Below are 18,666 nucleotides of genomic sequence, written 5' to 3'. Positions count from 1 at the left end.
TGCAATATGTTCTGACGTATAGCCTGGGCCAACGAGATTCAGAGGTGGGGCAAATCACGCTGGAGGAGTGGTCTCAGATCAGGGACCTATGCACCCTTCTGCACAGTTTTGAAATGGCGACGAAGATGTTTAGTGCTGACGATGCCATTATCAGCATGACTATTCCGGTGATTTACATGCTGGAGCACATGTTAAACAGAATTCGGAGTCAGGTGGTGGCACAAGAGGAGGTGGAGGAAGTAGAGGAGGAGGAGTTGTATGCGGAAGGGCTAACATCTGCATGGTCCAGAAGGTCGGCAGCACCAAGGCGGCAGGCATGTGAGGGTGGGGGAGATGGTTTTACCAGGGCGCATGGTAGCAGCCAAACTAGTGAGGAAGGTGCAGGAGCCCAGGAAGAAGTGGAGGACGAACTGATGGAAGACTCATCAGATGAGGGAGACCTTGATCACATTTCTGTTGTGCGAGGTTGGGGGGAGAGGACAGAGGAAGGAAGCATGATTGTTACCTCGCCACCAACACAACAGGGACTTGGTGCTCCTGGATGCGCAACACACATGAGTGCCTTCTTGCTGCACTACCTGCAACATGACCCTCGAATTGTGAGAATTAGAAATAATCCTGACTACTGGGTTGCCACACTGTTAGATCCCCGGTACAAAAGTAAATTTGCAGAAATTATTCCTGCCATAGAAAGGGATGCACGCATGCAGGAGTATCAGCAGAGACTGTTGCAGAATCTTACATGTGCTTTTCCACAAAATACCAGTGGTGCACGTAGTGAATCTCACAGTTCCAACTTGCCAACCGTGGGACGGTCAAGTGTTCAGCACTCAAACCGTAACAGAACCACAGTATCTGGTGGTAACATCAATTTTGCGGAATCATTTCACCACTTTTTTAGCCCATCCTTTGCAAGGCCACAGGAGACAAGAAGTCTGACACATAGTCAACGCCTAGAGACGATGGTACAGGAGTATCTCCAAGTAAACATTGAAGCCACGACTGTGTCACTGGACCCTTGCTCTTTTTGGGCTTCCAATCTGGATAAATGGCCGGAGCTAGCCACTTACGCCTTGGAGATCTTGTCATGCCCCGCAGCCAGCGTTCTGTCTGAACGTGTGTTCAGCGCTGCTGGTGGTGTGCTGACAGATAAGCGCACGCGGCTCTCCACTGATAATGTAGACAGACTCACGTTCATAAAGATGAACAAATCATGGATCCGAAATGACTTTTCTACCCCTGTGTCATCCTGGGGAGAGTAAAAGCTTGATGATTGGTTAAAATCACCCTACCAAACGTTTTAAGCTTTCAAATTACTAATCATGTTTATCTGTATCTTGACTGGAAAATAATTTGGGCTTTGTAGCAGTGTGCAGCACTGATCCTATTAGGCCATCTATAATAAGCTCCACCAGATTTAAAATTAAAAATAATTTTTAGCTGCATCTAGCCCGGAAAATAATTTTGGGGCTCCGAGATGCGCAAGACACATAAGTGCCTTCTTGCTGCACTACCTGCAGCATGACCCTCATATTGTCAGAATTCGAAGTAATCATGACTACTGGGTTGCCACACTCTTAGATCCCCCAAACTTTTCGATCAACCTTTTCATTTTAATAAAGACCAAAAAAATGGTCATTTTTGAAATTATAAGCATTAGCAGGTTGTTAGAAACTGAAATCAAACAGTTTTCAACTCAAAACTTTATTCTAGGTGATGTTACATTTTCACATAGGACCCCTTGTTCGAAAGGAGCTTCTGAACTCTCTCGTCCATTGAATTTGTCAGGTTTTGGATGGTTTCTGCTTCAATTGTTTTGCATGAGGACAGAATACCCTCCCAGAGTTGTTGCTTAGATGTGAACTGCCTCCCGCTATCATAGACACTCCTTTTAATGATGCTCCAAAGGTTCTGAATGGGGTAGAGGTCAGGGGAGCATGGGGGTCACACCATAAGTTTGTCCCCTTTTATGCCCATATCAGCCAGAGATGCAGATGTTTTATGTGCAGCATGAGACGGTGCATTATCATGCAGAAAAATGATCTTGCTGTGAAATACACGGTTCTTCTTCTTGAACCATGGCAGGAAGTGCTGTTTGAGAAAATCCACATACATTATGGAGTTCATCTTTAGCGCCTTCAGAGATCCTAAAGGGGCCGACAATCTCTCTCCCCATGATTCCAGCCCAAAACATTACTCCACCTCCTCCTTGTTGGCGCTGTAGCCGTGTTTGCGTGGGGTGTCCATCAACCAGCCATCCTCCACTCCATCCATCTGGACCATCGAGCGCTGCACGGCACTCATCCGTGAACAAAACTGTTTTGAAATCAGTCTTCATGTAATGTTTGGCCCACTGGAGCCGTTTCTGCTTGTGTGAAGTGGATAGAGGAGGTCGACAGGATGGCGTATGCACAGCTGCAAACCTCTGAAGGACCCTGCATCTTGTTGTTCGGGGGACGTTGGAGGCACAAGCAGCTTCAAAAACTTGTCTGCTGCTATGACAAGGCTTTTTTGCCGCTGCTCTTTCAACCTGACGTAATTGCCTGTAGGAAAGAGTCCTCAATTTGCCCTTATCAGCACGCACACGTGTGTACTGTGAATCGGCTACATACTTCTTGATTGCCAAGACACTTCATCCTGATCATCGCACAATGTTGATTGTAGTCATGCCTTGACCTAAACACTCCACAATTTGTTGCTTCTCAGCAGCCGACACATCCTTTTTCTTTCCCATTTTGGCAGAAAATGTAGGCTGCATAATAATGTGAGAGAGCCTTCTTAAGTAGTCTTGCCTTTCATTGGACACACCTGCCAAACTAATTAGCACAGGTGTCTGCAATTGCTTACAGTGATATAAAGAGCCCTGACACACATCACCATCAATGAGTTTAACTGACAAACAAACAAATTCTTCCCTTATCACTCCTAAACACATTTTGCATAATAATTTGGAACGCGGTGTACATGTGCTTTTCCACAAAACACCAGCGGTTCACGTAGTGAATCTTACAGTTCTAACTTGCCAACCGTGGTCTGTATGGAATTGTTCAATAAAGGGCCCAAAATTAAGATAACATAGATGGGAGAGGTCTCTATGAATAGGAATTCCTAAGTATTTGATACCCTGTGAGGGCCAGGCAAAGGGAAAGTTGGACTGGATGGAATCCTATATGGATTTGGGGAGGGAGACATCGAGGGCCTCAGACTTCGCTGCATTGATTTTAAAATTTTACCATGTAACAAAGTGATCTATTTCAGCCATAACAGCATGGATGGATATATGTGATTGAGTGATATATACTAGGACATCATCAGCAAATAGAGAGCACTTGTACTCGGTGCCTCCCACCTCAATCCACCTAATATTGGGGTTATGGCGAATTGATGAGAGCAGGTGCTCCGTCACTAGGATGTATAAGAGAGGGGACAGAGGACATCCCTGCCTTGTCCCATTGGTGATTGTGAAAGGTGATGAAAATGTTCTGACGCACCCCCTGGGCCTTGGGACACCCGGAGCCGGACCCTTTTTGGTGGATGCTGGTGGTTGTAGTCTTCGTGGCGGCGACCCGGTTCCGTGGCTCAGGGCGGTCAAACCAGTGGCGGAACTATTTATGTGGTTTTGATGTTTAAATGTCCGACTACGTCACCCTTGGATTGCGGTCAGAGTGAACCGCTGCTACAGGGCAGACCGCTGAGGCTGGTGTTGTGGGTGCAGCAGAGCGTAGCATAACTCCCCACGGGAGGAGTATAGCCTCAGGCAGTGTATGCGGAGGATGGGGGTGATGGTGCAGGGCAGCAGCAGTAACGACACGGAGTCAGTGATGCAGTCCAGGGCCTTTACTCACAGTTCTTATTATCCAGACCACGTCTGCAGGTAACGGCTGCCCACGTCGTACTGTGCTCACCAGGTGAGGGGCTCAGACAACTCCCAGATAACTTTGGAGCACTTCACAGGACCCCCTTTGTGTGTCCTTTGTCTGGCCTTTCTTACCAACACTTCTGTCCGGCTGCCTCGGGCCTCCTCTTGGTAAACTTGGCGCCAGTTTCCCTGACCCTATGTGGTGCCTTCCTAGCGGATGTAGCGAGGGGCTGCGCCACATAAAATGTCAGAGCCTCCGGTTTCTAGCTGTGGGTCGTTTCCTGCCTCCACTAGTTCGGGGACCGGTCTCCCCCTTTGGCCTGACCCCTCCACGCAGGTGGATTCGGGCGTGCGGTGGCGACTCGCCCGTCCGCACCCCTGGGATCCCTTCATTCCTCGTTCCTGGAGCCTTCTCCGCTCCTCTTCCTTCCTTCTCCCTCTTCCAGGCCTGGGCCTCTGTTACTAGGCCCGCCTCCGGAGCAGAGCTCATGCAGAGCCCCTGCTCCCTCTCACTTCTGCTCAGGCTTCTCTGCACTGAACTAAGATGATGCCCACCTTTTATACTCCCTTCTCAATGCACCCAGGAACTGCTTCCTCCCTGCTCCTGCACTACAGGGTTCCCCTTCCTCAGTGTTCCCTCCCCCCACTCCAGCCAGGGACAGGGACTGTCGTGCCCATCTCAGGGGCATATTGGTCGCCCTGCCCCACGGCAATGTGGTGTAATGCATGCAGGTGTCGGGGTCCTGATCCACACTCCATCCTTACCTGAGAGTGAGATATCACACCTCTGGGTGAGGTGCAATACCTCTGTAGCAACCGAGCCCTCAGGGTGCTACAGTTCCATTTATCTTCAGCCTAGGTGACGTATTGCAATACAGGGCCGTGATTTTGGCTATAAAAGGGTCCCCTAGACCCCTACCCCAAGCTTTTTAAGAGAATCATATATGGCGTGCCAGGAGACTCTATGGAATGCTTTCTCAGCATCCAACCAGAGTATCTAATTACAAATTTTTAACTGCATCTAGCCCAGGAAATACTTTGTGCCTAGCAGCAGTGTCTGCTAGTCAGCGGATTATCCCGGCTGTTAAGCAAGCTACACCACCTGTAGTTTAGACACTTAATTTTTTCAAAGGAAATGCTTCGGGACCATGGGATACTCAGTGAAGAGCATCAGGAGGCACCCCAAGGCATAGGGGCTGGGATTGGCAGTAGGATGCCTTGCGGTGGACAGCCGAGCTCGATCCTTATAAAAGCTTTTTAACTGCAGCAGCTTTAGTGGACGCTACTGGAGCTGGAATTACGCGGCTGCTGGCATGAGACTTGCCCTCCAATAGATCCTTGTAAATGGATTTAAAGTGTATTCATTCAAATTAGAGAGACAATTTAAATTAAAAAGCTTAGAGCTGCCTCCACCACAGGGGGGCTCGCTCGACCCACCAGCGGACAGGCACCAGTATTGGGAGAGGGGGGCTGGCCATCAGGGTTCACCGCGGCTCTGGCACAAACCCGGCGACACGGAGGTGGCACGGGCAGGAGCGGACTGGCCGTGTCGGCTTCTCGCTTTTTGGATTTTAGAAGGGCATGACATGCCTATATCTGTGTCTCCCCCTCCTTTTACTCCTCCACCTCTTTTCTTTTCGCATGACTATATGTACTTGTCACTTTTCCATGTGTTAGTTGTGTCTTCTGAGCAGTTTGTCAGCTTTTGGACACCTTTGAAGGTGTTTTCTATGTGTTTCTATGTGTTTTTGTTTGCCTGCCATTGGTTTTAACGGTGTTCGAAGGTGTTCAACGAACAGTTCGACGAACAGTTCGGCGAACACACGGGTGTTCGACGAACCGAACCGAACTCGAACACTACGGGGGTGGCTCAACACTACTGATGACTCAGAACCCATTTCTGATCCAGCAAGCGCCTGTGCCTAACATTATCCTCCCCCTCCACTTGACGCTCATATTCCTCAATGAGCAGGGGGGCATGAATGTGTTCCACTGGCTCCCAGGAGCTATTCTCAGATCCATGACCTCTCCAGTTTACAAGGTAAAACTTTTTCCCCCGAACCATCTTAGACCCCACAATCGCCTGTACCTTGAAATCATCACCCCTGGAGTCTGGAGCAGATTGGGGTTCCGAAAATTTGGTCAGATGAACCGGTTTGAGAAGCGACACATGAAAGGTGTCGTAGATCTTCATGTGTCGAGGTAATTGTAAGCGGTACACTACGGGGTTTATTTGGGCCAGGATTCTGAAAGGACCAATAAAACGGGGAGCAAACTTAGCGGATTCCCCGCGTACTCTGATATTGCGAGCCGCGAGCCACACTCTGTCGCCCGGGGAGAATACGGGAGCTGGACGACGATGAGCATCAGCCGACTCTCTCATCCGATTCTTGGAAGCCAAAATAGCGTCCTTGGTATGATCCCAAACCTCCCGCGCCTCCTGAGCCCAATCTCTGACCCCAAGTTCCACAGAGGAAACCGGCATAGGAACCGGGACTCGCGGATGTTGGCCATTATTTAGGAGAAACGGAGTCTGACCCATGGAATCCGCCACTGCGTTGTTTAAGACAAACTCTGCCCAGGGAAGCAATATCGACCAGTCATTCTGGTTGGCCGAAACTAAATGGCGCAAGTATGTCACCAGCGTCTGGTTAGTGCGTTCCACCAGAACATTGGTCTCCGGGTGATAGGCAGTGGAAAGATTCAGTTCAATGCTGAGCAAATTACAGATTTCTTTCCAAAACCAGGAGGAAAACTGTGGTCCCCGGTCACTGACAATCCTATCAGGCACCCCGTGGAGACGGAAAACGTGACGAATGAACAACGATGCCGGAACCCGGGAGGAAGGGACCCTGGGCAGAAGGACCAGGTGAACCATCTTAGAGAAATGGTCAGACACCACCCAAATAGTCGTATTTCCCCGGGACTTGGGCAACTCAACAATAAAATCCATCCCAACCAGCTTCCAAGGTCTATCCGCCACGGGTAACGGATGAAGAAGACCAGCCGGCCTCTGACGGGACGATTTCTTTCTCGCACAGGAGACACACGCTTGGACATAGTCCTTAACATCCTGGGATAAGCGAGGCCACCAATACGACCATTGGAGAAGCTCTGTGGTACGCTTAACCCCAAAATGACCTTCGATCTTAGAGGCATGTGCCCAGGACAGTACCTCATTCTGTAAATTTGGAGGAACGAAGGTCCTCCCGGGAGGAACCTGGTTCAGAGACACTGGAGCCAGCGTCCGCATACACTCTGGCGGAACAATAATCCTTGGCTCGCCCTCATCCTCAGCCGAATCCATAGACCGGGACAAAGCGTCCGCACGAGGGTTCTTTTTTCCTTTTAAGAAACGAATGGAAAAATTGAACCGATAAAACAAAAGAGACCACCTGGCCTGCCACGGGTTAAGATTCTGCGTGGTCTGTAGGTATAATAGGTTTTTATGATCGGAATATACCACAAAAGGATGCTTAGCTCCCTCTAAGAGGTACCTCCATTCCGAAAAAGCCATTTTAATGGCCAGCAATTCCTTGTCATCAATAGTATAATTCCTCTCTGCTGGAGAGAAGGTCTTGGAGAAGAAAAAACATGGTCTTGTCCGACCCTGTTCAGTCTTTTGGGAGAGAACCACTCCTGCTCCGACAGAGGAGGCATCGACCTCCAGGAAGAATGGCTTGTCCACATCCGGGCGATGGAGAATGGGAGCTCTTGCAAAGTAGGATTTAATCTCCCGAAACGCCTCGGAAGTCTCCGGAGACCAGTCATTGGGATTGGCACCCTTCCGGGTTAAAGCGGCTAAGGGAGCCACCAGGGTGGAAAAATGTTGTATGAACTGCCGGTAGTAGTTAATAAAGCCCTTGAAGCGTTGTCCCGCTTTAAGAGAATGGGGCTTCTGCCAGTTCTGCACCGCCACCAACTTTTGTGGATCCATAGCCAATCCCTTACTGGATATGATGTAGCCCAGGAACGGTAACGACTCTCGTTCAAATTGACACTTCTCCAGATTACAGTACAAAGAATCTGCTCGCAATCGCTCAAAAACCCTGCGAACATCCTCTCGGTGTGTGGAGAGGTCCGGGGAAAAAATAAGAATATCATCAAGATAGACTACCACGGAAGATAGCAGCAAACCCCGAAAGATATCGTTGCCAAAATCTTGAAAAAACGCAGGGGCATTGCATAATCCGAAAGGCATGACGAGATACTCGTAATGGCCATCGCGAGTGTTAAAGGTTGTTTTCCACTCGTCGCCCTCACGGATTCGCACCAGATTATATGCCCCTCGCAAGTCCAGCTTAGTGAAAATATGAGCCCCCCGCAACCTGTCAAATAGCTCAGAAATAAGGGGCAGAGGGTATTTATTCTTGATGGTGATGGCATTTAATCCTCTGTAATCAATGCAGGGACGCAAATCACCCCCTTTCTTTTGGACGAAGAAAAACCCTGCTCCCGCAGGAGAGACCGATTTTCTGATAAACCCCCGAGCCAGATTCTCTTTGATATAGTCAGACATGGCCTGGGTTTCGGGTACAGACAGAGGGTAGACCCTACCGCGAGGAGGCTCAGTACTGGGAACCAGGTCAATAGGGCAGTCATACGGTCGGTGGGGCGGTAAAGTCTCAGCAGCCTTTTTAGAAAAGACATCCGCAAAGCATTGCACAGGAAGAGCGGACAAGTCGGGAGAAGGCTCTGAGACTGCTCCTCGGGCAGCTGTAACCATACACTGGGGCACACAATCTTTACCCCAGGAAGAAATTCTCCCTGTACTCCAGTCAATGTGTGGAGAGTGATGTCGTAGCCAAGGAAGGCCCAATAACACCTCATCTAATCCTCCAGGGATAATAAGGAAGGAGATAACCTCCCAGTGACCCTGAGGAAATGACATGGTGAGGGGAACAGACTGGTGAGTAATTTGTGTATCCAGCAGAGAACCATTGACCACCCTGATGTTCATTGACCTAGACAGTAACTCCATAGGAATGGCATGCCTTTGGGCAAATGCTGAAGACAAAAAATTGCCATCAGCTACAGAATCCACCCACGCCTTGGCGGTAACCACGGTTGTTCCGAAGGACAACGTCACCTCATAATGTAATTTGGAGGATGAAACCCCTGAATCTAACACCCCCCCTCCAACGGTGGTTAGACACCCTCGTTTCCCGACTGCTTGGAGACCTTATTAACGGGGTACTCCAGGGAGTCGGGAACGAGGGGGCTTAGACTTAGTCCGGGATATGTCCATAGCCTCAGGCTCCGGGTTGGGAACCGTGGGTTTGGAGATAGGCCTAGAGAAAGCTGGTGCCAACCAAAATCGAGGTATGGAAACCTCCAGCTCTAACTTGCATTCTGCATGACGCAGCGTTAGCTAGTGTAATTAACTCTTCCAGAGAGGTTGGAATCTCCCTGGTAGCTAGAGCATCTTTAATATGCCCAGCCAGCCCCCTCCAAAACACCGGGATTAGCGACCGCTCCGGCCAATCCAGTTCAGCCGCAAAGGTTCTGAACTGAATGGCATAGTGGCTGGAGGTGGCCGAACCCTGGGTCAATGCAAGCAGCTTAAGAGCCGTATCATGCGTGACCTGAGGCCCCCCAAAAAACACTCTTTAAGGTCCTAAGAAAAAGACCTGCATTAGCCACGACCGGATCATTCCGCTCCCACAGTGGAGTAGCCCACTCCAGAGCCCTTTGGGAGAGCAACGAGATAATATAACCCAATTTGGCTCTCTCAGAGGGAAATCGTGCCTCCATCATCTCCAAGTGTATGGAGCATAAATTTATAAAACCCCTGCAGAATTTACTGTCCCCAGAAAATTTCTCCGAGAGGGCAAAGCGGGGTAATGGAGCACTTGCAGTGGTGGCAGCCGAGTTAATCATGTTGGCTGCTAGAGAAGCCGCTTGGGTACCTACTGCAGTGGTATCAGCAACCGGGACAGTTTGTTCCAGAGACCTGAGTCTGGTCTCCAGTTGCGGTATATAGCGCTGCAGCTGCTGATTGTCGGCCATGTTCGGCGAGACCCTGTCGCTCAGATACTGTTAGGGGGACGGTTGCAAACAACTTTATTAAATTGGAACGCAACCGACCCCGGGGTCCGCGATGCAGCCTGGTGGACTGCTGCCGAACACTTCCCGGGTGAGAAGGGAAGAAACCAACTAAAAGATAACCCTTCCGTGTTAACTTCACACAGGACCGGGTATAGCGGTACGCTCTATCTCCGATAGGTGCACAGAAGAAGAGCATCCGGCGACGCACCTACAAACTGCCTAACCTCACCGTGTTACTGCACACAGAAAGGGAATAATGGTTCACACAATCTCCAAGAACCGCAGGGAGACGTGTGACCGGGAAGAAGCAGTAGCCCTGTCTTCGATACAGGCGCTACGCTATGGGGAATGGTGCTAAAGTGGTTCACACAATCTCCAAGAACCGCAGGGAGACGTGTGACCGGAGAAGAAGCTATAGTCCTGTCTTCGATACAGGCGCTACGCTATAGGAGTAGGCGCTAGTGTGCGGGTGTGATTCCCGCCAGGTATACGTGCACTCAGCCGGCATGCTACCGGACTGAGCCGACCCGCTCAATATGGCTCTTAAAGGAGCTCCAGAGAGAAGCGTGCAAACACAAAACAACCAGCTCAAATGATCTGAGCGCCCCGCCATGTTTGTGGGCGGGCCTCTTATAGACTAAGCCCTGCCCCACTGTCATACCATTGGTGACGTCAACTGTGACCAATCAGGCGGTGCCAGGTCACCGGGTCAGCTGGTTCCCGAACCACCAATCACGGTCCGCCATGTCACGGGCTTGCTCAGTGCGATGCATCTTGGACTTAGGCTGCAGTAGCCTAGTCTCTCTCCGCAACCTGTGCTTCATGTTGCTAGGCACAAATACACCAGATACCACTTGTACCTCTCATACATTGGCTAGGTGCTGGGACTGACAGTGATGCTGTGCAGCATCAGCCCTGGCTGGACCAGAATGGGAGACCACCAAATACACTGATGACTCAGAACCCATTTCTGATCCAGCAAGCGCCTGGCGCCTAACAGTTATAGACTAAGATAACCATTTTGTTAAAGGTATTAGAAATTTTATTATAAAACTGAATAGACTGCATTAATTGCTAGTGTGGAATAAGCCTTACTTTTCTTTTTGGACTTTAGGTAGTACTGGGAACTAATGATGAGCGAGTGTGCTTGTCACTGCTCGGTACTCGCCCGAGCATCTCACTGCTCGAGATGCTTAGCGAGTATTTATGGGAGGCTCGGGCGATGTTTGCCACTCTTTAGAGAGCCAATGAAGATGCAGGGATTGTCTGCTACTCATTGTAATGCCGTAGCCATCTTGGTTGTGGCATTACAGTGAATGGCTGGCTGCATAGTGTCATTGGGTCTATATAAGATGCTGCTGTCCTGCCCTATTGCTAGCCCTCAGAGTGGGTTTTTAGTGCTGTCGGGGGAACTATAACTGATAGGCGCATCCGCCAGTCAACTGAAAATGCTGGCAGGCTGACTCTTATAAAATGAACAAGGGACATATTGGGCCAGACTTCTCAACACCGCCGAATGATAGCAGCATAACAACCTCAAATACAGTGTCTTTTTTTTGGGAGGTCTATTTCCATGCACCTTTTCACACCCAGACATGGGTATACGCTTCCTGATTTTGTGTATTTTCTGTTTTCCTCCTCCTTCTCCTCATCCTCCACCACCATATCACTAGGGTGACCGTGATGTAACACCCACATATTTTTTTTAAGAGTGTTTATGATGCCTGTAGGAAATGTTTGTTATACAGCATGTTCATGTACACCCCACAGGGGTAAATGTTTTTCAGCCCATGCACTTAGTGCACGGGCATTACAAGTATAGGAGACCTGCTACTTTATAATGGGAACAGTTTTTTAATGAGGCCCTCCTCTATGTATTTTCCAAGGGGCATTGGAGTGCGTCCAAAATTTTGGCAGCCCTTGCAGTCACGGCATACGCAAGAACAGGATAGGAGACCCGCTCCTTTATAATGGAAACATTTTGTTACTGAGGCCCTCCTCTATGTCTCTTCAAAGGGGTATTGGGATGCATCGAAAATTTAGGCAGCCGTTGACTGCATACGCAATAACTGTATAGCAGAACCGCTCCTTTATAATGGGAACATTTTGTTACTGAAATCCTTCTGTATGTCTCTTCAAAGGGGTATTGGGATGCGTCAAAAATTTAGGCAGCCGTTGCAGTCACTGAATAGACAATTACTGTAGTGTAGAACCGTTCCTTTATAATGAGAACATTTTGTTACTGAGGCCCTCCTCTATGTCTCTTCAAATTTATATTTTGGGTTTTTCCAAAATTTAGGCAGCCCTTTCAGTTACTGAATATGCAATAACAGTATAGGAGAGCCGCTTCTTAATAATGGGAAATTATTTTTTTAAATCAGGCCCTCTATGTCTCTTCAAAAGGGGTAATGGGGTTTTTCCAAATTTTGGGCAGCCCTTGCAGTCACTGCATATGCTATAGCACTATAGGAAACCTGCTTCTTAATGGGAAAACAAAGCATAGCTAGCTGATGGCCCTCTAACAATAGTGAGGGCTGACTGCTGGCCCTTTAAGAATAGTAAAGGCCATCTGATGGCCCTATAAAAATTGGCTTTGTGACTTTCAGAGTCCCTCCTTCATAAATGAAACATGATGTGTCTAATCATGTCTCACACACTACATGGCCAGATAAGGTATTAACATGTTAAAATGACATTTACAGGTAAATGTATTTTTTCACCATCGTTGAAAGCAATGCAAAAGTGCAAAAACGCATCAAAAACGCTATGAGTGAACATAGCCCAAGGTGTAGAGGATCATCTTTGTTTTTGGTTTAATATTTTGCTTTATATACAAGTCATTACCCTGGAAAGGATGTTCCTTAGCATTTTTCCCAGGAAAATCCATTTTGGTTCTGTTTTTGTATGTTTTATTGTGAGCCCGTAAAAGTGGCGTAATACTCTGACAACATTGTTCATAGTAGTGACATGGGAGTCAGAGATGCTTCCAGGAGTCTTTCCCGTGCAGTTCCCATGTCATTTGAGCACTGTTCCCATAGATTTTGGGCAATTTTTAGACCCCCTGCAGACCTCCGGGGGGGCCCACCGGAAAAATGCTCGAGTTTCCTCTAGACTTACATTTGTCGAGTCGAGTACCCGAGCATTCCAATCCAGTCGACTCGAGCAACAATCACCCAAGCATTTTAGTGCTCGCTCATCACCACTGGGAACTAGTAGACTATGTTTATACAAGACATATTTCAGGAAAACTTGGAGTAGATCCACTCATAAAAGTACCTGAAAAAACATTAATAAAAGTAAAAAAGACATGCTGTTTGTATGTTCAATCATTGGAGCCTCTTTAAGCAGCTTAAGTGTTTCAAGAATGGAATTTTAATGCCAGCAATAAAGAGTACACAGTGCCCGTATAAATGACTAGAGTAACTTGCTCAGTTTGTTAGCTGGTAGGCAAAAGGCACAACTGACACTCAAAAGTGACTGTGGTCTCAAGACAGAAGAAAGTCATGTGAAGTCCGAACCTTGTGTGCACAATAGTCCATTGTAGCTGACAGGATACCATCAGTTAGCTAAACACCAAGACATATAGAGTATCATATGGTGCTGCACATGTGTGCCTGGGTGTTGCTGTCTAAAAACAAGCTAATGAGCTGAGACAGAGTATGTGAGTCTATCAGAGCCATTTTAAAGTCAGTGCTTTAAAAGGGCTCTGATAAACTCAACAGATCATGAGAGATGTGTTACATTTAGATTATTGACTAATGAGATGCCTTTTTGTCAAATTCCAGTAGAGTGAAGATACTGGTGGGACATTATAAAGCACAGCAGATTCCTTGAAGAATGCTTCTCACTTCTATGTGTAACTGAGTAAATGACAATTTCAGTTGTACTGCTGCTCAAGATGTTATAAGTAAATCTGTCCATTGAAAAGACAATATCCATTTCTAACAAGGGCAAAAGTCTGGACTGTTTTGCCATATAATATTGTGAGATTTTACATGCTTACAGCCATTGATGTTTAGTAGCATACACGTCATGAAGATCCATAGAGCTTTAAAGCATTTCCCAATTTTAGTGATGGGTGCGTTGTGAGTGAGTATGGCAGGCTATTCCTGAGGGTCACCTCTGGGTAGCCTAACAGCACGTGAAAAAGTTAGAATTCACTTTAGCACAGCAATTTTTTTTAAACAATTAATTTTTTTTCTTGAAATATATTTTATGTTTTAGAATTCAATAACAACCAGAAAATACCCACCTCTCATCCGTGGTTAGACTGGTAAGATATATCCACAGTGTCCTTCAGAAAATGAAAAGAAAAAGTTACAATACATAACATGTGACATCATTTTCACTATGGAAAATCCATATAGATACTAATAAAGGAGAAGCATTTTATAGCCAGTTAATTTTTTTCCAAACTCTCTCTGCCAAGGTTAATATTGAGCAATAAGTCTTCTCCCCATATATAACATTCTAGCTACAGCTAATGTAACTTAATAGAATATGAAGTCAGCAGGATTTCCAAATATATAAGTATGCCTACAAATGTTGACGTTTCAATTGTCACAAGAGGAGGAGGAACAGGAGCTGGCTGATAGCACAACAGAGGCTAGTACCTACAGAAATTTTGTCCTGTTTCTCCTTTGTGGATGGACTGAGGAAGGGAATGAGGAGGAAGAGATGGAGGAGGAGATGTTGAATAGTCATCATAGTGGAGACAGGGAAGTGTTGGCTGTAGGGACCTTGGCAGATATGGAAGACTTTACGTACCGCTGTCTGTCTCGTGACCCTCGCGTTACATTCATCTTGGTCAAAAAAGAGTACTGATTGTTCAACCTGTTGGACCCAAACTACAACCTTGCATCTCTCCTTCATGAGGTGGAGAGGTCTAATAAAATGGTGCTATACCAGAAAGCCATTGTGGAAAATATGTTGAAAAAATTCCCATCAGACAACCCTAGTGGCAGGGAACAAGCTAGATTGCCCAACCAAGGAGGATAGGCAAGGGAGACACTCACCAGGTACAACTGAGGCAGGGGTACACTGTCAAAGGCCTGGGCCAAATATTTAACACCCTCTCAGTGTCCAGGCCGTGATGTCTGGGTATTTTTGACAAGGAGGGAAACTTTTTTAAAGTTGGTCAAGCAATACCTGGCCGACAAAACTAGCATACTTCCTAATTCCTCTGCAACCTTCAACTATTGGATCTCAAAGCTTGGCATGAGCTGTCCCTCTATGCCTTGGAGGTGTTGTGCTGCCTAACCACTAGCGTCTTGTCTGAATGAGGTTTTAATGCCACTGGAGGGGGTCATAACAGTGAGGCGCTTTCGCCTGTCCACCGAAAGTGCTGACAGTCTCACTCTGATAAACATGAACAAAGCCAGGATTAGTCCAAACTTTTCCACACCACAAAATGACAGCAGCACATAGTTTTTTTTTAGAAAAAAATAATAAAAAATAAAAAATTCAATTTTGGTTTACTTAAATTATTATTTTTTTAAATATTTTTAAATTTTGCCTTATTTACAAGTCATTATACAGGAAAGAAAGTTTTTTAACATTTTTTTCCTGAAAACTCCAATTTCTCGCAGATTTTGAATGTTTTATTGTCAGTCTTTAAAGTGGAGTAAAAGTTTAACAGCATTGTTCTCAGCAGCGATCTGGGGGTCAGAGATGCTTCCAGGGGTCTTCCCATGCTATTCTCCTTCCATTCAGCACTTTTTCCATGCATTTCAACATTGTCACTGCCCCCCAAACCTCCTTATAGGATCTTCCAGAAAAATGATCGGATTTCCCATTTACTCCCATTATACTGGTTACTCGAAACTCGAAAATACCATCCAAATTCCCTGATGGCAGATATGCTATTTTACAGTGAACCATCAAAGTTATCTAGTAAAAGTAGGAGTGTGTCCTAAGCATGCAACCAAAGGCTCAATAGCGGCTATGTAAAGATGAGAAGTTAGGAATCAACTCTACTGTTTGCCCTGCCCATGACAAAGACCTCCATAAGAACAATACTCATAGAACACTTTACTTAGGATAAATTGCCGTGAGTGGTGCCTATTTAATAAAAGTTTCTCAGAAGCCCATTTTTTTATATGCCTCCACCAGCACCCCCAATCCTTGCTGTCAAAAGGAATTGCTACACATTTAAACAACATATAGTATATCTCTGTGACCAGTAATGTCCTCAGTCAATTACAAGTTCAAAACTGTTCTTTGAAAACTAATTGCAGTCAATTTCACTAGCAAGAAGCTCATTTGGACTTGATGAATCAGGGTTGTTACTGCCTGTACAAGACCTTCTTCAATAACTTGACATCCACTGGTAGTAGGTATATCAGTAGTAGCAGCAGTAGTACAGAATAAATGAGTTGTTCCCTGGTTTCAGCAGCACTATGATGATAGCTTCTTACATAAATTGTGAAAGATGATGCACTGTCACCAATATATCTCCAAAAACCAACTGTTATGATGACTCAATAAATATCCTATCATTAGACAATATTGAAATGTAATATTGCAAGGCCTGCAGTCTAGTTTGATGAACTTCATTATATTAGCTATATAAAATATTGGAGGTACCCACAACATCTGTGACCAATAAAGTTGGCGTGAATAGGTCCACACGTCTCATTCCATTGACCACAACAGTGGTCTGTGGCTGCTTGATATGAAAGGGAGTACAACCACTTAACTGGAGGTATACATGTCTTTTCTTTTGATTAGCCAGCCTGATATGATGTCATCATTGCAGTGTGATGCACTTGTGTCATTTTGTGCCATTCAAAAGAAAAGCCACAAACGCTGCCAGGTAAGAGGTTGTACTCTCTCTCAAGTCCAGTGGCCACTATCATGGCCAATATTTATATCAACACTAGTGATCACATCTCCAGTTCAGAATTGTAACACATTGATAATGACCCACCTTTAGACTTACTGTAGCTATGATAAACCAGCATAAGCGAGCGTGCTCTCTCGTCCTCAAAATAGTATTGCCTACTAAAAAGACATTGTCACCTCCAAAATATGTTCCTTTATAGCCTCTCTTGCCCCCTTTTATAGCCACTGCCCACATTTTGCCTTGAAGTACAAAATGTCTCCTCTTACACAAAGCTTCACCTAGCAGAGTCACCTTGCAACTCTCTTATGCAAGGCCTCACCTTCCAGCCTTTTTTTTAGCTTCTTATGTCTAATCAGTTTGATTAATTCACCATTCAATTATTCTACTCAGCAGACAAAGAGAAAAAGCAGGCATCACTAGAGTAAATGGGTGCTAAGCTACACACCAAAAACACATGAGCAATACAACTGAAACCAAGTAGTGTGTAGTAGATAATGTCTTCATGGAATCTCATACTACCCTTAATTTTGCTATACATTTATTTATTATTTAACAATGTGTTTGATAATAAAGCAATCATCTCATAATGGAATACAGGAAGCATTTAGTCTAAAGACCAACCCTTCAGTTGAGGTACCCATGCAGAAGTCTTCCATTAACTTTAGTAGAGAGTGATTAGACAGTGTTCTGGTTAAGTATTCTATTTTAGTTAGTTTATGTACTGAGGCCTCCTTTTTTTAAAAAACTAAAGCATAAATCTTTGTAGAATATGGAATTGGAGGCACTAAAGAAGCACAAAACTTGTTTTGCTTTTTTATCTTTATCCGACAAAAGTAAAATAAAGATAATTTTATTATCAATAAACAAATGTTTTTAAGTTGGTCAGTGTAAAGGAAAATGTAGAAATCTGTGAAATTTAAATGTATGATTTGACATGTAGAGTATATACATCGATGTGTACTAAATGTATATAAAGTATTTACTCTCATGTTCTTGCTGTCAACTTTTCACCCCACTTGGAAAATGTTAGCTTGTTTTTTGCATGTTCACCGCAGCTCAGGGAATTCCTGTGACATTTCTACATTGGCTCCGGGACGAAGGGTGGTCAGCTGTTTCATCAACACAATTAGATCCGCAGCTAGATAGGTAGCTTTGCATCCTAAGGTCATGGTAAAACTGTCAGGCATTTGTGATGGAATACACAAGGATATGATTGTTGTCATTCACAAAAACAGCTACTTTGTGCCCCCACATCACACCTGTGGTAGTAGCTTGGGGACAGCCATAAATGCCAGAATACAATGATTGCAAATTACACCTTTCCATATTTGTAAATATACAAACACATTCCATCAGAACAAGGTGACTAGACCAATCAGGAAAGGACACATTATAGTCAATGACTGAAATGTAGATAAAAAGATAGCCCAAGAGATAGGCAGTACCTTGGGAGATGGACGGAGCTTTGAACATCTATGAAGCGCATAGCCTCCCAAGAGCTCAGGACACTGACTGATTACAAACACACAGAGAAAGAAGAGAATCCACCAGAACCACCTCCAAGACCACAGCAGAACAAGATCCTCATAAGTATCAAACCCTACTCCTGTGTCTCCCCCTATTTACACCCTAACCCTTTCTAATACCCCTATACCTCTTTGTGTTATAGCATTGTGTCCTCTTAGTAATCGGTACAGTTAGTATTGTTACGGTTGGGGGAGGCTGCTTGTTTTGTGTTTTTTGCATGTCTTTATAAGTGAACGGTTAAGGGTATTTTTATGGGTGTTTGTATGTATTGCAACTGTGTATAAATTAGTATATGGATTTCATATTGATTTGTATATGTACTGACATGCAAATGTGGCGCCCTGCTGCGCATTGGTGCCACAGAACCCAGAAGGGTGCATGGATGGAC

At 45.7% G+C, this 18,666-nt stretch overlaps 1 long non-coding RNA gene across 1 annotated transcript in view; it reads right to left on the bottom strand.

Annotated features, from left to right (window-relative positions):
* LOC141164965 (uncharacterized) overlaps nucleotides 1-18,666 on the bottom strand; it is a 232,146-nt gene that overhangs the window by 192,808 nt on the left and 20,672 nt on the right. The window contains exon 2 of the long non-coding RNA XR_012251003.1: nucleotides 14,160-14,201. This is a non-coding gene — a long non-coding RNA (uncharacterized lncRNA). The remainder of the gene's footprint in view (nucleotides 1-14,159; nucleotides 14,202-18,666) is intronic.

The sequence above is a fragment of the Phyllobates terribilis genome, unplaced genomic scaffold (assembly GCF_046119375.1).
Source record: "Phyllobates terribilis strain yellow unplaced genomic scaffold, ASM4611937v1 Scaffold_11__3_contigs__length_659146591, whole genome shotgun sequence".
Taxonomy (NCBI): Eukaryota; Metazoa; Chordata; class Amphibia; order Anura; family Dendrobatidae; genus Phyllobates; species Phyllobates terribilis.
Note: the sequence above shows the minus strand (reverse complement) of the source record. Positions and strands in the feature narration are given on the sequence as shown.